At 41.2% G+C, this 23483-nt stretch overlaps 1 protein-coding gene across 1 annotated transcript in view; it reads right to left on the bottom strand.

Annotated features, from left to right (window-relative positions):
- SLC6A4 (solute carrier family 6 member 4) overlaps positions 1–7622 on the bottom strand; it is a 77224-nt gene extending 69602 nt beyond the window's left edge. The window contains exon 1 of the mRNA XM_072138344.1: positions 7475–7622. The gene's annotated coding sequence lies outside the window, so the exon portion shown is untranslated. The remainder of the gene's footprint in view (positions 1–7474) is intronic.
- Between the last annotated feature and the right edge of the window lie 15861 nt (positions 7623–23483).

Genomic DNA, 23483 nt, shown 5'->3' with positions numbered 1-23483 from the left:
ATCTCCTTGTCATGCCCCTTTGATGATGATGTTTCTGTCTTTTATATGTGCAACTGCGGACTAATAAACTGGGAGAAGATTTTCTACATACACTAGAGACTGATGTGTCTAGGTTTGTTCTCATCCGGGTACCAAGAGGTAAAAGAGTTAATTTAAAATTTAATTTAATTTAATTTAAAAGTAACCTTTACAACATGAAGTAAGGGCGGTTAAGCCCTAGATAAAAATCTCTAACAGAAGCCCTATACCTTGCAATGTCCCTATCAACAAGTGACATTTGATGATTTGAATCTTTGCCAATTAGCAAATGAATTGTAATTAGCAACAACTTCTTCATCAGATGTAACTAAGCAATAGCAAGTCTTGGTACAGCCCAACAATGAGGGACAACCGTTAATAGTCTCGTAATGGCAGTCTTATATTGAAAAACTACGAGAGGAAGTCTAACCGATTAGGGTATCTGCACAACTTGCACTATGGCTGAGGGATTTCCCACAGGGGTTTTCACACAGGGATTCCGGAAACAACAATTCTTCCTGTTCAGGGGACCCTGAATTTGTCCGTGTTCTTTCTACTGTATTGGTGTCCCCAGAATGCTGATACGATTGAAAACTATGACATAACAGGGAGCAATAAATTACTGATTCAATAACCATGCTGGCACTTTGTGATAAATTAGTGGGTTTTAGTTGTAGTTTGGGCACTCTGTCTTAAACAGGTTCGTCTTCACTGGTCTACGACATAATTTCTCATATGACTAGTTGTTTCTCATATGAGTAGTTGCAAAGCCACAATAAAATGTATGGTGCTGTTCTTGGTGGACTGTGATGAAGGCAATGTGCTCTTTGGGGGAGATCTGTCAAAATAGTCTGATTGGTTGCCATGGGCAATTAGAACTGTTCTTTTTTCAGAAACTTAAAGAAAATCTACCACCACGGATCTACCTATTGAGGTAGATTGGGCAGTAGGTGCCTCCTTTAGGGCATTTTATTGCCCTAATATGCTAATTTTCTAAAGAGGCTACTGGGGCGTGAAGTGGCCGGAGCTGAGGCAACACAGCGCAGCTACTCCACGCCCCATTAGCCTCTTTGATCCTCCTACGGGCATATATTCAGAATGCAGCTAAGAGAAGCATGCGCAGTAGCTTGGGCTTCGGAGAAGTGACCGTCCAATTGCCGACCAGCATTCTGCGCATGCGCAGAGCACTGGCTTTGCGGACGAGAGCGCGCAGTTCCTCGTAGCTGCGCACCGAAGATATGCCGGTAGGAGGATCAAAGAGTCTACTGGGGCGTGGAGTAGCCGCGCCGTTTAGCCTCAGCTCTGGCTACTCCACGCCCCAGTAGCCTTTTTAGAAAATTAGCATTTTAGGGCAGTAATCTGTGGTTGTAGGTTTCCTTTAATAAATCTCCCCCAAGACTACTGCAATTTCTTCTTTCAAGTTGATTGGTGGGGCACCTACCAATCCGATATTAATCACCTATCCTAAAGATAGGTGATCAGTAGAAAACCGGAAATACTCAGTTAAAACTCTTGTGTATGTAAATGTCCCTGTAAAAAAGAAATAATCTCATCTTAAAGTTAAAGAACTAAAACCTGCTGGAAGCAAACCAAAGGCAATGAAAACTTTCTCTAGGTAAATGTTACAAACCCAACAGAACATCAATATACACAAACCTCATGACACATAGAAGCACTCATGACACGTAACTCCACTAAACACAACCAGACTACATCAACAAATACAAAGTAATAAAGTGAGAATAAACTTAAACGATATATTGCCTAATATATACATAGATGACAAAACAAAATGATTGAAACACAGGTCGCCAGAGTAACGAGAGGTAAGCAAATAATAAGATTGTTTATGTTGTAAGATAAATACAGATAAACCAAGATATATTATCTGACTCAATTTACGTATGTGGGGCTGGGGTTTAAAAATAGGAAAAAAATAAATACTTAAAGTTGAGTAAAGTTGTCATCTTGCATTTACATAATGAAGAAATATTGTGACGGGGTTTATGGAAACACCTGTTCTCGCTGGTTACAGTATGTCCAGCCTTACAAATAGAGGCTTATTATAGAATACCTCTGCACCAGCCTTTATCTATGATATGTGTCCATAGCCTGCCTGTCCCACATGCATAACACAGATATAAGATCCTTCTCCAACAAACATGATACTAGACAAGTGAGACAAAAGGCACAGGACGCCCTTTTATTTCAGAACTATAAGGAAAATTACATATCTGACTACCCCAGAACGTAATAAGGGAGGGGACCTATGTTTAGGCTATGTCCAGGACATGGCTGCCATACTGGATGAAGGGCAAGTGTTTCCAATAGGAAGGTAGTCAGAATCAGCTCTGAAATCTATGTCCACAATCAGGTTTATAACATCTTTTCGGGTCCAAACGTTATCAACACAGAAGTGTTCCCTGTGATGCACCGCTATTTGGTGTGTTGTCCATGATGCACCTAAAAAAAGTTTCTGCACACTGTTGGAGCCGTTTAGGGGGGCGCCAGGTTTATAAAGAAAATAATATATAATAATATATTATAAAGAAAATCTGACGTCCCCTGCACACTACACAGGGAAACTGCACATAGTACAGACATGCCCCTGTGTGTATTATCCCTGTACTACAGCATCACTGTGTGTATTATCTCTGTACTGTGACATCACTGTGTGTATTATCTCTGTACTGTGACATCACTGTGTGTATTATCCCTGTACTGTGACATCACTATGTGTATTATACCTGTAGTGTGACATCACTGTGTGTATTATCCCTGTACTGTGACATCACTGTGTGTATTATCCCTGCACTGTAACATCACTGTGTGTATTATCTCTGTACTGTGACATCACTGTGTGTATTATCCCTGTACTGTGACATCACTGTGTGTATTATCCCTGTACTGTAACATCACTGTGTGTATTATCTCTGTACTGTGACATCACTGTGTGTATTATCCCTGTACTGTGACATCACTGTGTGTATTATTCCTGTACTGTGACATCACTGTGTATTATCCCTGTACTGTGACATCACTGTGTGTATTATCCCTGTACTGTAACATCACTGTGTGTATTATCTCTGTACTGTGACATCACTGTGTGTATTATTCCTGTACTGTGACATCACTGTGTATTATCCCTGCACTGTAACATCACTGTGTGTATTATCTCTGTACTGTGACATCACTGTGTGTATTATCCCTGTACTGTGACATCACTGTGTGTATTATCCCTGTACTGTAACATCACTGTGTGTATTATCTCTGTACTGTGACATCACTGTGTGTATTATTCCTGTACTGTGACATCACTGTGTATTATCCCTGTACTGTGACATCACTGTTTGTATTATTCCTGTACTGTGACATCACTGTGTATTATCCCTGTACTGTGACATCACTGTGTGTATTATCCCTGTACTGTGACATCACTGTGTGCATTATCCATCGCTGCATTGATTATCTGTGTACTGTGACAATGCTATCTATGATTATCTAAGTCTTCATACTGAAAATGTCATGTTGTATTGAGGGTCCCATTCCAAGCTTTGCTATGGAGCCTCTTGGTTAATGATTACCTCTAAATACTCCACCAAGCGAAGCAGTGATCAAACAACCAGGACTCGTGTTGATACTGACACCTTCCTGACCTTATTTCCTATCTATCAGGGTAGGGCAGACATTTGCGCTGTGGATATATTTAGATCCTAGAGGATTGCCTGGGCTGCATACAATAATAAGCACAGCTGTCAGAAATATTAGATTTAGATGATTTCGGTCCCTAAATGTAAACTGATATGAAACAGAAGAAGGAACTAAAGCACAAAGAGGTATATTACAACATTACATAACATTTCATTATATAGAGTAATTAAAGATGTTTTCCATTAAAGTCCTGTATCTCTACCATCGTGTGCTCTATTGATTTATATCAGGTTTCTCTAAGGGCTTATCCTGGAAATCCTGAGGTGAACAGAGCAGCTCAGGGGGACTTGTACTTCCCATTGTAGGGGTCCTGGAATTGTGATCCCCCATGATCAGACATCTATCCCCTATCTTATGAATGGAAGTAGCACCTACCTCCAAAATATAGGGCACCTGCGCTCCACAAGTAAGGGGGAATCCCTGGTATATCTCCCATGAAAAAGAAATATTGGCCATGATAAAATTTAAAATGTCCTGAAACCCCTGAGGGAGTTGAGAAAGCTCCATATAACAGCTGGTCTACCAAAATGAGCAGGTTTAGCTGTTATGCAATATATGGGCACAATCGGGATTGTTTTTCTATGGTTTGTTTTCACTTAGAAGTTCAGTCCTCAGTTCTTCTATCCAGTAAATCAAAAGACCACAAAAAAGTGATATGTTATCTGTCTTCATATGCGTTCAGAGATTACCCCAGACATGCGCTTTTTCTCTTTGTACAGATGGAGAAGAGTGTATTTGAGCACAATGGGGCACATTTACTAAGGGCTTTGTGCCGGACTTTAGTCGGACTGTGCACGTTCTTCATGGCTAAAATGTTTGCACAGGTATTTAAGAAGTGTCTGTGCAGCGATTGTGTTGCACGTGACCCTTTTGTGGTGCAGCTGCGCTGGCTTCCATGCGGCACAAATTAGGGGTCGTGCCGTCAGGTGGTCTGACTGATTCGGACTGAGCACCATATTTAACTTTAAAATTGGGTTGCACGCCCTATGTTAAAAATCCACCACAAAAAAGATGGTGAACTCTGTTCTTAGTGAATCGCCGCACGCAGTACTATAGATGGACAATGCACTTTCAGTGAACTCGAGTGGTATTGTAAGTAAATGTGCCCCAATATGTTACTATGTAACAAGTGAGATCCAGATTCTTTTGGATCATATTCAAAAGACACATGTTAATAAATGTTCTCTAGATGATGTATCACAGAGAAGGTAAGATAACAGCGGATTCACGTCATCTCAACCTTATCCTTAGTGACAGACCAAGAGACCAAGACTTTCTGATTTTTCAAGTTCTGTTTGTTTTGCTGTTGTCAAAGCTAAACAGAAGTCCTACTTTGGCATGCTGGTATTTGTAGTTCCACATAGTTAATGGGAGAAATTTATCATTACACTGGGTCCTCACGACAGTTCTATGTCTAACCTTGGATTTTGCTCTTTAGAAATCTGTTTGCAGTGTTCTTATGTTGTTTGCGAGAGTCACTTAAAACCTTGCAAAAAAAACCCATCAAATGTCACAGTTCACACACCAGGGTGGGGATTAGAGCCAATCTGCGCTGAAACTTGCGCCGAAATGGAAAGTCGCAATACATGAATTCAGTCCTATTGTGAAAACTTAGCTATGAAAGTTGAATGAATTTGGTGCAAGCAGGGTTTATGCCAAAGTGACTTTGCACAGTCCTATGTTTATTTGGCGCAATGGAAAGGTGCAAAACAGAATTTGTACCTTAACTGTGCCAAAACAATGGCAAACATAGACAAAAAAAAAACAATGATACATCACACCCAGCGAGTCAGTTTATGACAACATTGTTCATATACAGTATCTAATGTAAGAGCATCCTGATTCTCTTAGGAAATATTTTATCATATCTTCATAGGATAATAATAAATATATAACAATTTGATACAATGTATAGTAGTCAGTGTACAACTTGTAACAGTAGAAATTTGGTGTGGCTATAAATGAGGCAACACAGAGAAAATACATTCTAAACCACTGGCAACAAAAGTAAGTACAACCCTAAGTGTCCCTCAAGGTGTCAATATTTTGTATCCCACCATTATTATCTAGCTATGACATAACTGTCTTGGGCATGCAGTTCAACAGAGCTTGTAGTACTAACATGGTGGAAGAAACACTAGAGAGACAGAACTTTTTAAGTGGCGCTTAATTCTAAAATTCATTTTGCAAAAGATTATGAAGTTTTAAATTAATATTATATAAACTGTAGATGTTGACACATTATAAAAAATATCTGGTCTAAAAACCTCCAAAATGACTGCACCCATCATCCCTGGCACATTCAACACTGGCGCAAACATTCAGTCAATGAGCCACTAATAGAGATCCTGACTCATAGACCTCAACAAAGTGATTTTTTATATGTCTATATATAGATACAGTTGGTGATCCACTTTAAAATCTCTTTATTACATTCCTTGAAGTTGAGATTCCCAATAAAAACAAACTTAACAAAGTGCCTAAGGGGCATATATAATTAATAAAAACCTATTCTCCAGTCTGAGGAAGAAAGCATGAACAGATGTGTGTGTGTTTTTTTCTTAGTTTTCAGTCTCTAGCCTTTACTGACCCAGCACTATTAACTACAGGACTATTATCTAATATAAAATAATAATAATATATATGAAAAAAATCATAGTTAATCTTAAAAGTTATAATTGATAAAAGTGGAATAGGCACTATGCACACTTCTTTATAGGCATGACTAATGTTTTATTGTTTCAATAAATTTAGGGACAAAACTGGTTTACATAACTATACTTTACATATAAAACACAGTTAAAAATTCATCTAAAATATACATGTAAGAAATTTCCAGTGGTCCATTGCCTATAGTGGTGCTGTATATCGGTTTAGATCTGCCCAGTCTTATGTAGATAGATAGATAGATAGATAGATAGATAGATAGATCTATCTATAGATAGAGCCAGATAGATGTCTGCATGATATATATACCTCTATGAGCAGACCACCCAATTTTGCACAGAAAAATGGTCTTCTACAGGGGTGGTCTGCTCATAGAGGGCAAGCATCCAAAAAGTAGAATGGGAAAAAATAATTTGACTTTGAGGAAGGGGGTCTTCTCAAAGGAGTGGTCTCCTGGAGAGGTTTCACTATATACCAAGATAGAACTTTATATTAAACTACACTCCACGTGAGGCATTCCCCATGGAACATTTACTGTAAAAAGTTTCCCTTTCAGTTACTTTTCAATGAGAACCTCTACCCTCACCCCTTTTACCATGTCAGACCATTAGCCCATAACATAGAGAATATTTCCATAGTCCCGATATTCTTAAATCATATCAGACAATAAGCATAAATAACTCCAGAAACCAAGTAACAATCCAGTAAAAAGTCATCTTTTAGATTGATTGTAAGCTCTTTGACACAGGGGACTATCTTCTATTAGTTTATTACTGTTTACAAATATTCAAAAATAATAATAACCATAATAATAACAATACTAATAATACTTGTTCTTTACTGCAAAATAAAATATTCTACAAATCAGTTATCTGGAGTCACAAAGTGTCCTGATAGATCAGTACAGTCAGGATAAATCCTCTATAATAAAACACACAACTCCAAGGGATAAAGAAGTAGTAAAACCCTGATAAGCTAATATCCAGAAAGAGGTGAATTATTAATCAGAGCAGAAGCCCACAGATAAGAGGTGAAAGTACATGCTCAGGTCCAGGGCAGGACAGATGCAGCAAGTTACCTGGATAGTGGAGGAGCAGCAGAGACTGGAAATATCAAAGTCTTCTTGGGAGGAGATCCCTTGCCCTGTCCTCACCTGCTGGCTGAGCTCTCAGCTGCTCAGTGCAGCACTTAGCATCCTGCACAGCTTTTGTACACCAAACCCCCCTCACATGGTCTGATTTGCAGATAAATCTACTGCCAAAGGGCTCTTTAAGACATCTTTGCGTCACTTTCAGGCAAGTAAACTTATGTGAGCTCCATTGGTGACTCACAAGCGCCCTCTATGGGTGCATCCCCATATTGCAGGAGACAGGTCATAAACAGGTTAGTTACATAAAAGATAAGCAAATCTCTGGTTAATTAAGTTAATGTTTGGTTGAGATAATATAACTAAATTGTCACAATATACTAATATATCATGTAGAGAAGCATACAATTAAAAATGCTTCGAATTTTAAAGCAAACATGCCTTTGCTGATAGATTATTATTTCTTAAAAGGGTTCGCAACAATGATTCCTTATCCTTTGGATATATTATTAAAGGTAGTTCTGTAAAAGTAGCCAGGATCTTAAACTCTGCATGTCTAATAATGTTACATAATGCTTGCAGGTAAGAAATTGTAGTAATATCGGTTCAGTTTGTGTGTCTACAGGACCACTGCTAAAAATTAGATAGGAAATGTCATATGATGGTGCATCAGGATACAAAAAAACACCTAAAATATGGCATCAGGATAACCAAAGCATGCCAGGGTGCCTCTTGTGTACCACAGATGCAATGAGAGCAAAAAGGCTTGAATCCAACGCATAACATTGGTGATCTTCTCTGTATAAATTGACTCTTTATTGTAATAAAGTACAAAATATATCCCATAATATGTCCCATTTTCAGGCTAAGTGCAAACACACATAGAGTCACCATCGTGTTTCGAGCGTTACACCAAGATCTTATTCATAGCAATCACAAATACACATAAAACAATAGAGATAAAACACATAATCAACCATATAAACTATAATAATGCAGTTAAAGGGGTATCCTCATCTAATTCACTTACAACATATCCACATAATATTTCTTGCTCTCCCATAGAGTCGAATAGGAAATGTTGTGCAGAGGGCAGCCATGCTAGAGATAGGTGCAAGTCCCAAAGGTGGGATCTGCAACCATCAGGTGTGATATCAGCTGTGGATATGTCATTTATAGCTCCGATGAGGACTCCCCTGTAATGTTGAAACTCCTATTGATCATCTATTTCCTAAAGCAACACACCATATATTAAAGGGAGCCAACCACTTTTCCCACATGTTATAATCTCTTGGCAGCATATTGGAAAGGAATATTCTGTGATTTCTAATAAACCTTTATTATTCCTATCCATTATGCAATTTCTAAGAAATTCCTGTTAAAATCCATATGCTAATAAGGCAGTTGGTGCATATAGTACACTCAGCACCCAGAGCACTACTCTTCCCTGTACAGTTCCCTGCTCATATCTTGCTCATTGGGAGAAGGTGGATAGTCCAGGAAGGAAATATGCTGAGAGAACGAGCCCAAGTGCAACGACTGCCTGATTACCATACGGATGAAAATAAGAATTCTATGGGAATGGTATAATGGAAAAAATGAGCAATGGTCTGTTTGAAATTAATGTACATTTCTATTCCACATGCGGCCAACAGATTATAAAGTCTGGGGGAGGTTGTCTGTGGAGCTATGTCTATGAGACAAATACGACTTTTCTCACCTCATTTTCCCATGAGATGAGTCAAGTTTCGTGTCTCTGTGTAGTGTGTCATTTTAGTAGCTTTGTATCTATAGTACTTACAAGCAATATTTTTTTGTCATCTTAAAGATAAGCCTATGGTTCTGTGAGCTACAGAACTGGACAAACAGGGGTTAAAAAATAGGGGGCAACTGGATCTTTATCTGCAGTTTGCATTTTCTTTAGTTGTCCGATTCTGTAAATCACAAAGCCATAAGCCTAATATGATCTGAAAGATGAGATTCTTATCTTTAATATGACACACAAAGCTTATTTCTACATGGGCTTCTGAAATGACACTACCCCTGCAACCACTCCCTGACTTTGGATTACATTTTTTGTAGACAAATGGGTGAGATTTCACATAAAAGATGGAATTCTAGACAGGACATTTCATACCTTTCCTGACTGAGTTAGTTGTTTAGTGGGGTAAAAGCCGAGCACAGTGACAGGACTCTTTCATCTTGGGGTGCATTTAGACGGCCGAGAGAAGGTGGTGGGAGGGGGGAACGCTCTTCACCCCTTCTCCCTCCATAAACAGACACGCGGCCAGTCACTGCACCGTCAGCAGGACCCGTAGCAGTCTATGGGGGCTGTGATCTGGTCGCAAATCATGGCTCCCATAACAGCCATCTGAATGAGCCTAGATACACAGAGTCCCTGCTTGCCCGGTTAAACGGGGCTAATCCTTGAGCAGATGTGGAATCTGTGTTGGCATTAGATATCATTGTATTTACATTATTACAAACCCGACATGGGCAGCACAGTGGCTCAGTGGTTAGCATTACAGCATTGGAGTGCTGGGGACCTGGGTTCAAGTCCCAGGGTCAACATCTGCAAAATGTTTGTATGGTGTTTGCATGGGTTTCCTCTGGATCCTCCGGTCCCCCCCCCCCCCCCCCCACACTCCAAAACATACTGGTAGGTTGATTCGATTGTGAGCCCCATGGGAACAGGGAATGATTTGGCAAACTCTGTGCAGCGCAGCGTAATCTGTATGCGCTATATAAATAAAGAATTATTATTATGTGTGGATGTAACATTAAAGGGAACCTGTCACCTGTATACCCCGATTTTAGTCCTCCACAGTTCCCCATAGAGCATTGCATGTACACTACTAAACATCTTTTGTTGCAAAAATCGGCTTTACAGAGAAAAAAAATAACTTATATTTTACCTTTGAAAAACCTGTGCAGTTTGACTACTCCAGTCGCCAAATGGGCGGGGTTGAAGAGGAGTATATTCTCCCCCACCCTCTGGAAACGTCTCCTCACTACCGCATTTTCAAATCAATATTACCGCCCCTCATCCGCCCTTCGTCTTCATTTCAACGCCCCCTTGCTCGGCCCTACTGTTGATGTCACCTACTCACGTCCCGCCTGCTGCCCGCAACTCTCGCTGACCGCGTCTGGCATCGCTTGTGCTCTGCGCACGGACATGCGCAGATGAAGCAGTGCCGGACGCACGGTCCCCACATTCATCTGCGCATGCGCCACACTACGCTGACAACTCGCACTAGTTACGTTGTTTGCGTAACCCACGGCGCCTCTCTGTCTATTCTCCCAGTTCCCACTCAGTCAGTGATTGCTCCTGACAGGGTGAGGCTGCAGATACAAACCTTTGAGGGGGCTGACTGTATTAGTATAGTGAGATCCAGACTGGCACATTATATACTGGGCAACTTTATGGAATATAATAGACTGGGCATGTGGATGAAATATAATATACTGGGCATGTGGATGCCCAGTATGTTATATGCCATCCACATGCCCAGTATATTATATGCCATCCACACTGCTCAGTCTATTATATGCCATCCACATGCCCAGTATATTATATGCCATCCACACTGCCCAGTCTATTATATGCCATCCACACTGCTCAGTATATTATATGCCATCCACACCGCCCAGTATATTATATGCCATCCACACTGCCCAGTCTATTATATGCCATCCACATGCCCAGTATATTATATGCCATCCACATGCCCAGTATATTATATGCCATCCACATGCCCAGTCTATTATATGCCATCCACATGCCCAGTATATTATATTTCATCCACATGCCCAGTCTATTATATGCCATCCACATGCCCAGTCTATTATATGCCATCCACACTGCTCAGTATATTATATGCCATCCACATGCCCAGTCTATTATATGCCATCCAAATGCCCAGTATATTATATTTCATCCACATGCCCAGTATTTTATATGCCAGCCACACTGCCCAGTCTATTATATGCCATGAAGTTGCCCAGTATATAATGTGCCAGTCTGGATCTCACTATACTAATACAGTCAGCCCCCTCACAGGTTTGTATCTGCAGCCTCACCCTGTCAGGAGCAATCACTGAGTGGGAACTGGGAGAATAGACAGAGAGGCGCCGTGGGTTACGCAAACAACGTAACTAGTGCGTGTTGTCAGCGTAGTGTGGCGCATGCGCAGATGAATGCGGGGACCTTGCGGCCGACACCGCTTCATCTGCGCATGTCCGTGCGCAGAGCACAAGCGATGCTGACCGCGCAGGCGCGAGAATGCCAGACGCGGTCAGCGAGAGTTGCGGGCAGCAGGCGGGACGTGAGTAGGTGACGTCAACAGTAGGGCCAAGCAAGGGGGCGTTGAAATGAAGACGAAGGGCGGATGAGGGGCGGTAATATTTATTTGAAAATGCGGCAGTGAGGAGACGTTTCCAGAGGGTGGTGGGGGGAATATACTCCTCTTCAACCCCGCCCATTTGGCGACTGGAGTAGTCAAACTGCAAAGGTTTTTCAAAGATAAAATATAAGTTTTTTTTTTTCTCTGTAAAGCCGATTTTTGCAACAAAAGATGTTTAGTAGTGTACATGCAATGCTCTATGGGGAAGTGTGGAGGGCTAAAATCGGGGTATACAGGTGACAGGTTCCCTTTAACAATTCATGTTAATGTTCACAAGAACAGGGGCTACTGTTTAGATACTGGCTCATGGGGTACACCTGGGATGTCTATACGATAAGACATACGGACAACAGTAGTTGCTGTTGGTAGATCATAGGCTCTTAGACTTTGGGTTCTGAATAGATTGGTGCAATCATCAGAATAAAGTAGTATTCATAAAAAAATACAATGTATAAAATACGACATTCATATCTCATCCATGGTGTCAGATATTGCATGTGTGTTTCTTATTGATGAGTCCAATCATTCTGAAGCTCAGGAATACAGGTAATGAGAATCTATTTTGCTCCAGCGTGGAAAGGGTTAGTTAATTTCCTGTAGAGACAATGTAGGTCTCACTATGGCAAGAATACATAATGCTCTTCCCCTCCTGTATTGAAGTTTTTTGTGGAAAGGGTTTGCTTATAGACTTTGCTGCTTCTACCCAAACCTGTAATTCTATGGATTGCCATTTATACACTTTGTGGGGAAAAGTGTTTTCTTAAAATCCCTGGCGGTCATCTGATTGTATGGTCTACGTTTATCTATACTGCATATTTTCAATGCCCTGTAATACATACATAATGCTGGCAAAGTAAATTAGTCACCATATGATCTGATTCTGCCAAATGAAAGCCAATAAACTTTCCTCAGCATATGGAAATAAGTAACTTTTGTGAAACATCTTCTTTAAAGGGCACCTACCACCACAAATCTACCTATAAAGGTAGATTGGGTGGTAGGTGGATCAATGGGACGTGAGGATAGCCCTTTTAAGGGCTAATCCTCACGTCCCCGCACTTTTTTGATAACTTTTATTAGATATATATTCAAATTTACTTATGCGGCTACTGGGGCGTGGAGTAGCCGCATCTGAGGTTACACGAGCCGAAGATGGCTGAGTAGGAGGGGTAAAGTGGCTACCGGGGCGTGGAGTAGCCGCCTCGTGTAACCTCAGATGCGGCTACTCCACGCCCCAGTAGCCGCATAAGTAAATTTGAATATATATCTAATAAAAGTTATCAAAAAAGTGTGGGGACGTGAGGATTAGCCCTTAAAAGGGCTATCCTCACGTCCCATTGATCCACCTACCACCCAATCTACCTTAGGTAGATTTGTGGTGGTAGGTTCCCTTTAAAGGAAACTTGTCACCAGATTTTACAGCACTAAACTACTATCTCCATCAGGAAGAGTGTGAAATGTCCTTTCTAGAATTCCATATTTTATGTATAAATGTGGCTGTTTACCTACAAGATATTTAATATGCAAATTGGCTGAGAAGAGTCACTTTTTGACTGAGGTGAGACACTTTTAGAGGCAGTAGGATACGCGTCACTGCAGATGCCACTATCATCTATTCTACATTCAACTGTACTTTTAATACCATATTAAAGATAAGAATGTCATATTTCAGATTACATTACACTTGTGGATCTGTGAGCTGCAATACCAGTGGTTCAGACAGTATAATAATCCATTTTCTGCTTCTGGTTTGTGGAGCAACCAAACCAGAGATACAGGCACTTAAAGAATTAGGAGGGAACCGGATGCTCTCTGGTTCTGTAGATCACAAAACCACATGCCTGAAATTTTGAAAAATTATATTCAAACGATTCAAAACAAGGTTCTCGGTACTATGTAGCCCAAGATACAAGCATATGAATCGAAGCTCCACCTTCAGCCTCTAAAAGTTACTCATCTCAGACACAAAGCGACTTTTCTCACCTCATTTGCATGCAACTTTGTAGGCGATTTTTCTACAGGTATACACAAGTTTTAACATAAAACAGAGAATGCTATAAAAGACATTTGCACCCTACCTGAGGGAGCTGGTAATTTAGTGGGGTAAAACCTGGTGACCTTCACTTTAAAGGAAATCTACCCCTTTTGATTTAATGCATTATGAACCAAACATACCTTGAGAATTCTGTAGCTACACTGATGCAGAAACATATCTTGTTTAATCCCTGAACTGAGTGGTTTTGCTGAAAAAACAATTATAAAATTCCGTACATTGGGAAAGCTGGGTTGCATGCTGGCTGCTGTACATAAACACATTACACAGGGTTTCCTGAACTGTCCAGACAGGACTAATCAACCTGAGCTGGATGACTCATACACAGCAGCTGGAGGATGGTCCAGTGATTGATTACTTCTGTTTTGTCAGGCACAACACAGTGATTACATCATTCTCTGAAGCAGTGCATAATTAGGGTAAGAGGAGAAGCGCCGAGCCAGGCACAGGAGCAACAGAGCCTCATTATCATAATTTTATAATTGTTATTTCAGCAAAACCACGCAGTTTAGGGATGATACAAGAAATGTTTCTGCATCCGTGTAGCTACAACATTCTCAAGATATGTTTGGTTCATAGTGCATAAAAGTAAATGGTAGATTTCCTTTAAAATCACTCAATGTTTGTGGCGAGCCAAGGAAATATGAGAAAATACAAACAAAAGCTAGAATATGTTGATGTTAGTTGCCATTAGTCTTCTCACCTCAAAACAGCACAACTGATGGTAAAACTGATGCGAAGATGCTGATTTAAGAATAAAAAACAAATGGCAACCAATATATGTGAATGGGCCTATATTCAATATAGGGAAAGGGGGAAGAAGTGGCAGTAAAATATAACTTTTATTTGATGATTTAAAAAAATTCTTTGTGTTTAATGTGGAAGTGATTAAAATAAATTTAAAGAAATTCAAAAGAACTTATTAGGGAAAGTTCTGGGGGTATTCCTCCCCTGCAAGCAAATGTAGACCCCTGTCATTAATTTTGTACGTAATCCCAAAGGTTGAGGGATTGGTAAGAGGGTTTGATTATATTCTTTATTTATTAATTATTACAGTCTTAACTCATATGCTGTTTAGCTCAAAAGCTTTATTGTTTTGTTCAGACTGTTACACACTTATGTCAAAGACATCTCCTTATTCTGTTTGGAGATTAAGTAAATCTGTAGCATATCCTTTAGTGAAACAATGTTGCATTACAGTGAGCCAAATGTGTCCACTCGAACTGAAGCGCACCAGAATGTTTATCAAGTTTCCCTGGCTATGTCACTTTGTTTAATGGGGATGCACAGATAGCAATGTATTATTTTTTAGAACGCTGTACAGGAGGTACATGTAAGTTGAATCTTAATTGCCACTATTAATCGCTGTACCTGCCGCGGGATTATGTTTATATCTGTCCCGCTTGCATGAGTCCACGCGGTCTTTTTCAGTTGTATGTCCCGGTACTCTCATGCATGGTCCGCGAGTTGGCAGAATGCCGTGCTTGAACCTGGTGTTACCAGGGAGACACTCACACACTCTATCTGTTGTGTGGAGTGCCGTGAGTTGAACCCCGCTCTTTCTTGATCTATTGGCGGACTATTCTTAGCTTCCTGATATGCTCACAGTAGCTCGCAGCTCTGAGTTCTCTGACTGTCTATCCCTCAGTTATATTATTAGGAACTTTCCCTACTGATACCCTACGGCCGTTTCGCCTCCATGATGCGGCTTCATCTAGGGGTTAGGGTAGGATTTAAGATATCCTCTTTTAGTGTGCGTTGGCCATGTGTTTCCAATCAATAAAGCATATTGTAAGAAATGACTCTGCTGATTCAAGTCTCACTCATGCCATTGCCCGGGGAAAATCAGCACTGCGCAAGCTTTATTTGTTCTATCAGTCTATATAGAAAAATAGGAAAAAAGAAGCAGACAGGGAGGAGCGTATAAAGCATAACAATATCAGACATTTTCTTGATTGGAGAACTTCGCTGCTGTCGCGCGTTGACGTCACCATAGTGAATTTCTGGAATTCTTCAGCCTCGATCTTTTGGGTGCATTCTAAGATTTCGGGCCATCTTGAGTTCATTGTTTCTATTACAGCACTTTTCAAGAAAATAAGACAAGTAAAAATGACAGGATCAGCTAGGTTAACCTTAACCAGTGTGATGTAGCATCTTCTCGTCTATATGGCAATTCTATAATAAATGGGGCCTCTTGGCCCTACCCTAGATGGCTGCAAGGTCCTCTATGACTATGTTGGTTCTTTGTAGTGCAAGCAAGCCCCTGTTGGAGAAGGTACCATAAGCCAAGCTTAAAAGGGTTGGACACTTTACCTCATGTGTTTTGTAATGTGTGTGTAAGTGAGGGACAGGGGTGTACCAAGCCTGTCTGCTGCCTAAGGCGAGCCATAGAGAGACGCCCCGCCCATATATGTTATATATCAGGTAGTGCCAAGACCAGATCCATCATATTGGTTTGGTGTGAAAATAAAGCAATGCAAAATACATACAGCATGCCGCCATATAGTATAAAATGCATACAGAGTGCCGCCATGTAGTATAAAATGCATACAGCACACCGCCATGTAGTATTAAATTAATACAGTGTACTGCTATGTAGTATAAAATGCATACATCGTCCCCCCCATGTAGTATAAAATGCATACAGCGTCCCACAATGTACTATAAAATGCATACAGTGTCCCCCCATGTAGTATAAAATACATACAGCGTCCCCCCAGGTAGTATAAAATGCATACAGCATCCCCCCCCATGTAGTATAAAATGCATACAGCGTCCCCCCATGTAGTATAAAATACATACAGCATATTGCCATGTAGTATAAAATGCATACAGCATCCCCCCATGTAGTATAAAATGCATACAGAATATCGCCATGTAGTATAAAATGCATACAGAGTACCGCCATGTAGTATAAAATGTATACAGCGTGCCACCATGTAGTATAAAATGCATACAGAATATCGCCACTTAGCATAAAATACATACAGCTTCCCCCCATGTAGTATAAAATGCATACGGAATATCGCCATGTAGTATAAAATGCATACGGAATATATATATACACATATAAACTCATAGCGGATGAAGGGGGGGAGCGGAGCAGAGATGAACGGGACGGAGGGAGCGGACCGGACCAGGGGAAGGGGGGGGTGCGAGCAAACAGGTGCTCAGGGGGATGCGGCGGCCAGCGGGTAAAAGGATGTGCCAGCTGGCGGGAAAGAGGATGTGCCAGCTGGGATGCAAGGGGGGTGTCATCCTGGACGGGCGCTCAGGTGGACGGCAGCACAGGCCGGCGGGCGGCAGCACAACAGCACGGGTGGGGGTTCCAGCAGCAGCATAGGCGACTGGCGGGCGGCAGCATGGACAGGCGGGCGCATAATGCCGCCCCCTAGTCCAGCAGGTGGTGCGCCCATGAGGTGAGATTCTCAACTCGCCTCATGGCAGGTGCGCCCCTGGTGTGGGGGGCAGGATATTAGATCATTTACAAAATACACATCTATTAATAATCCTTGATATGTAAAGTGAAGCCTTCTGACTTTTATCTCATCAGCCGCACATTCCTGACCATGGAGGATCAACTAGTGATTGTTGATGGACAGTTAGAGATCACATGACCCTCCATCTGCGGCCATTTTATGGTAAGGAATCTCTGGTTGATGAGGTAAAAGACAGGAGACTTCACTTCACAAATCAAGAAAGTGGAGCAGAACTTTTCATACATGTATATTAGTAAATTACCTAACATCCTGCCCCTAACACTTACACACACATACATGAGTTAAAGTGACCAACCCCGTTTAAGTCCCAACAGGCACAGTACTGGCAGTACAACATATGCATATCATCATCTCCTTGGCTGCGTTAAATCAACCTACTTCTGGGGAGCTTTACCTAATACCCACCATTGCTGAGGCTGGAGATGATCATAGTATATTCGTCGATTCCACATAATCAAGCTTCAATTTATTTATCCAAGCATTTGAATTTAGTACCTACTCGCCAGAATTGAAAGAATTTAATTTGATGACAACTGAATTTCTTCTAAAAAAAACAATTATTCATGTTTCATAATCAATTTTATGTGCAAGTGGAGGGGGCTCCAATGGGAGCAAAATTTCCGGAGTTTGGTAGCTTTCTGAGGTATCTAAATGTAAACAACATGAATTTGAGATTTACTCATCATTTCGGTGGGGAGAGCATCAGTGGCGTAACTAGAAGCTGATGGGCCCCAGTGCAAAGTCTGTTCCAGGCCCCCGACTATAATGTATGGTTTATAGTAATAGTCTTCTCATATGGGAAAGTGACACCATAAGGGCCCCCTAAACCTCTTGGGCCCGGGTGCAATCGCAACCTCTGCACCCCCTAAAGTTACGCCCCCAGAGAGCATAGATTATCTGGATGTCACCTTAATGAGCCAGGATGAAATTATTACAATATCCCCTTACCAGACATTGGTAGAAGGCAACACTATTTTATTAGCCACGTCATGCCCTCCCAGACATGCCATGGATAATATTCCCTTTGGAGAATTGGTTCGTTTACATAGAAATAGCTCCACTGACACAGTGTTAAATAATCAACTTGCAGACTGGGAAAAATAGACTCAGACGGAGAAAATATAAATGTAAAGTTTTGTCCTCAGCAAAAAATAGAATTGCAAAAATGAAAAGAAACACACTTTTAAAAGACAAACAAAAGGATAATATTAACAATATAAAGAATATAAGTAAACCAATCTCATTTGTCACCACATATAGTAACCAATTTCAAAAAAATCATTAGTAAGTTTTTGCCAATTTTAGAACAGGACAAGGATTTAAAAATGTGTCTTTCCCATGGAGTGAGATATATATCCAAAAAGGTGCCCACCATCGGATCTTTACTCTCCCCTAGTAAGTATAGTTAACAATCAAACCAATTAAATCTGGTTGCATTTTCCAGGTAAACATAAATGTGGCCATCTACGATGTCTAGTGTGTGTGTTTTTTTTATATACCATAAATCAATTTTCTTCTTGTGTAACAAAACTTATGATATAACCACATACATTAATTGTAATTCTACTTTTGAAAATGAGTTCTGACCGGAGCTCCCGATTCCCTTGCTTCCGTGTGTCTTTCTCTTCCAATATGTCGAAATTCTACTTTTGTAGTATATTTGATAACTTGTGCTATATGTAAATCACAATTGGGCTCATTTACTAAGGGTCCGCACTCCACATTTCCATCAGATTTCCCAATTATTCCCAATTTGCGCCGCATTTAAAAGGGGTTTTTGGCGCACACGATTGGATTTTGGTGCAATCGCACCGACTTTCATGCAACACAAATCGGGCAGCAGGGCCGGCGGACAACCCGACTGATTCGGACTGAGCGCGGGATTTAAACTTCCCATTGTGTCGCAAAGCACCGGGAAGAAGAAGGTAAACTCCGGCGGACCTCAGCGGGGAAGCGACACATGCAGTATATCGGACGCACAATCTTAGTGAATTGCGCCGGACTTCATCCTCGTCAGACAATGCACCTCGGGGATCCCGGGTAAGTAAATGTGTCCCAATAAGTGGGTTGCACAATAAACTAACCTTAAAAATGTGGATAAGAAAACATCTTTCAGACATAAGGAACACTAATTTAACAAATATCTCTGCTGCCTCGAGACATTTCTATCTCTGCTGCCTCGAGACATCCATCAAGCTGATGTAAATTCATTCATGTGGAAAGGGATAGAGAAGGTGAAAAACCCCATTAGGGGAGGGGATCATAGAAAAAAGTTAATGAACAGAGAAACTTTTTGAATGTTCGTTCTTAAAACCACCCAACTGCATGGTATGAACCCGAGGCAAGATTTCATTTTATGTTATTATTGAATTATACTTTAATGAATGATAATTTGTGGTATAGTTGGTTTATAAAGAGTTAATGCTTATAAAGAAATTTATAGTCAAATATAACCCATAGCTAATCTGCAAAGAGTTAATAGCGTAGAATAACTCATGGCTCTTCCTGGAAGCACCGAGTTAATCCATTATTTTTTGTTTGAGACTTGTTTGTGTGACATATGTAACATTGTATAGTAAAATAATATATACAGAATGCCTTCACCTGTTTAGGATAGTATTGTATCTTTCATAAGGGTTTATAAAATAATATGAAACGTTCACATTTAACGGGCGGTGTTAGTCTTGCCACGTGACGATTGTTCATGACGTCACACGCCGGTAAAGAGTGCGGTCTTTAAATGAATCCATGATTTATGATAAAGCTTGCATCAGCGAAACGCGTAGGTAGTTTTCCTGTGATGCCGTGCCTTGTACATCTATGCACATTGCCATTGCCTTTGGAACATAATAAAGTAAGAAGTTTTTGGATGACAGTCTCTTGAAGCGGTGGTTATTCTTCTAAGATTGTGTTTATGCCCGGAGTCCGTGGGGTTTTCTTGATCCGAGCGCTGGGAGTGAATTCACCTGGAGGTGATCTGAATTTTGGACTTCTTTGCTTGTAGTATAGCAGTTATATAGGTAGTGTAGATCTCTTTGCTGGACTAGGAGTGGTTCCCTGCCATGGTGCAAGCAATATGGACAGAACCCCTCCGCCCAATGTATAACTCCAGTGATGGCGGCTTCCTAAACAGCTGGCTCCACCTGGTTTTCATTCTACGGCTGATCAGTGTATATTACTCAGGGAAGTGACAGTATATATTTAGTCCATCACACATGAAATTTATAGCAGGCATTTGACAGATGCCCATGTGACACTTTCCTTCCTTCCTTTGTCTCTGTATACACAGTATATAGCAACGGGAAATTATCAGGTGTCAGAATCTTATGTTTTTTTTGGAGGCCACTTGAAAAAGCCGTGTGATAATTTATAGAAAGGATAAGATGGATCGAATTAACAATCCGCTCTAATGTTTGAAAACGATATTCCGACAGCACCAGAATAACGCCTGGGAAAACAATCAAAGCTCCAAAAATATTTATTATCTTAGATAGCGTTAGTGCTATTTACATTATCTGATTATTTTTTTTCCCCAGATCATGTACACTTTGCATAGTAGTAGATATAAAAGAGCCTTCTGAGACCACACAGAGTCACATGGAGATCTTCTCCACATGGCGTTTCTTAAGTTTCAGTTTTCATGTTCTACTTGTTCTCTGAATAACCAGAGTATATTGTCTACACAGTGGCATTGCCGTTGTGGCTGCTGTAGATGCAGTTCGGAACAGGCCCATAAGCTTTCAGATCTTCACCTTTAATATCTAAGTATAAGGAGTCCTTTGGTTGGTGGTATTGATACTATAAAGGCTTTCAATGTAGGAGTAGCAGTATACCAGTACATAGACTGGTAAGGAGGCTATGGAGAAAAATGCAGCTGTAAGGCTTACATAGTTCACATTGGGGCACATTTACTTACCCGGTCCTGTCACGATCCCCGAGGTGTGTTGTCCGACAAGGATGAAGTCTAAGATCGCGATTCACTAAGATCGTGCGCCCGATATCCTGCATGTGTTGCTTCCCTGCTGATGTCCGCCGGAGTTCACCTTCTTCCTCCCAGTGTATGTGAGTGCATGTCTTGCGACACAATTTGAATTTTCAATCCTGCGCTTAGTTCGAATCAGTCATGTTGTCTGAGAGCCACGCCCCAGATTGTGCGAGATTGCACCAAAATCCAATCGCGTGCGCCAAAAAACCTGTTAAATGCTGCGCAAATCGTAAATAGTCGGGAAACACGGCGGAAATGCGGTGTGCGGGCCCTTAGTAAATGTGCCCCATTGTATTTGTCTGTATGTTACAAAGTTGTAGTTGTGATTTTTTTTTTTTCTTTGATCAAACATTTTTATTAACAATTTTTAGTTTTTTGAAACAGTAAGTCGCGCTTATACACTTATACAATTACACCATTGGTACACAGTGACATAGAACAATAAACCAGCAATATATCTGGCATGACAGACGCAACATAACATATATCTCAACCCTCCACAGCTGGTCGCAGCCAAGTTGTGATGTCCTTAGTATTATTTTTTTTATTTTTTGGGTGAGGGCAGTGGCGTAACAACCGCCGTAGCAGCCGTAGCGGTTGCTACGGGGCCCGTGAGGTTAAGGGGCCCGGGGATGCACGGACTCCATTCAGTGTCCCTTCAGTGTCGGATCATGCCCCCGGGCCCCTACCTCTGTGTCCGCTCCTAAACCCGCCCCCTCCGTGAGCCGCCCGTCCCCTCCGTGAGCCGCCCGCCCCCTCCGTGAGCCGCCCGCCCCCTGCACAGGGAGACCGAAGGTGACTACCAAGCCCCTCCCCCCCCGACCCCAGGTGACCGCCTGCCTATCCCGCTGCATGCTGGCACAGGCGGCCGAGACAGAGCGGACTGACAGAGCGGACTGATGCCCCTCCTCCTCACTCTACAGCCCGCATGGGCTAACAAGTACCCGCCGACTCCTGCACTCCTCCCACCCCCAGCGCAGCATAATAGGCAACCGCCTGACTCCCCCAGTGTGACAAACCGCCACCCCTTCCCCCGCGGCTGAACAAGCACCCGGCACCTGCCCGAACGACCACGGCCCCCCGGCGGCTGAACAAGCACCCGGCACCTGCCCAAACCACCACGACCCTCCCGGCGGCTGAACAAGCACCCGGCACCTGCCCGAACGACCACGGCCCCCCCGGCGGCTGAACAAGCACCCGGCACCTGCCCAAATCACCACGACCCCCCCACGGACAAACAAGCACCCATCTGATCACCCACCTACCCACCTGAACACCAGCCTGAAGCCACGGCCCGGTCATCACCCATACAGCCCCAAAGCGTCTGATAAGGTAAGTATATACTTATGTATTTATCTTTGTGTATATATGTGTATATATCTGTGTATATATGTATATATCTGTGTATATATGTATATACTGTGTATATATGTATATACTGTGTATATACTGTGTATATATGTATATACTGTGTATATACTGTGTATATATGTATATACTGTGTATATACTGTGTATATATATGTATATATGCTGTGTATATACTGTGTATATACGTATATTCTGTGTATATACGTATATACTGTGTATATACGTATATACTGTGTATATACGTATATACTGTGTATATATGTATCTACTGTGTATATACTGTGTATATATGTATCTACTGTGTATATACTGTGTATATATGTATCTACTGTGTATCTACTGTGTATATATATGTATCTACTGTGTATATGTGTATATACTGTGTATATACTGTGTATATGTGTATATACTGTGTATATATGCGTATATACTGTGTATATACTGTGTATATATGCGTATATACTGTGTATATATGCGTATATACTGTGCATATATGTATATACTGTGTATATACTGTGTATATATGCGTATATACTGTGTATATATGTATATACTGTGTATATACTGTGTATATACTGTGTATATACTGTGTATATATGCGTATATACTGTGTATATACTGTGTATATATGCGTATATACTGTGTATATACTGTGTATATATGCGTATATACTGTGTATATACTGTGTA

This window comes from Engystomops pustulosus, chromosome 2, assembly GCF_040894005.1.
Source record: "Engystomops pustulosus chromosome 2, aEngPut4.maternal, whole genome shotgun sequence".
NCBI lineage: Eukaryota > Metazoa > Chordata > Amphibia > Anura > Leptodactylidae > Engystomops > Engystomops pustulosus.
Note: the sequence above shows the minus strand (reverse complement) of the source record. Positions and strands in the feature narration are given on the sequence as shown.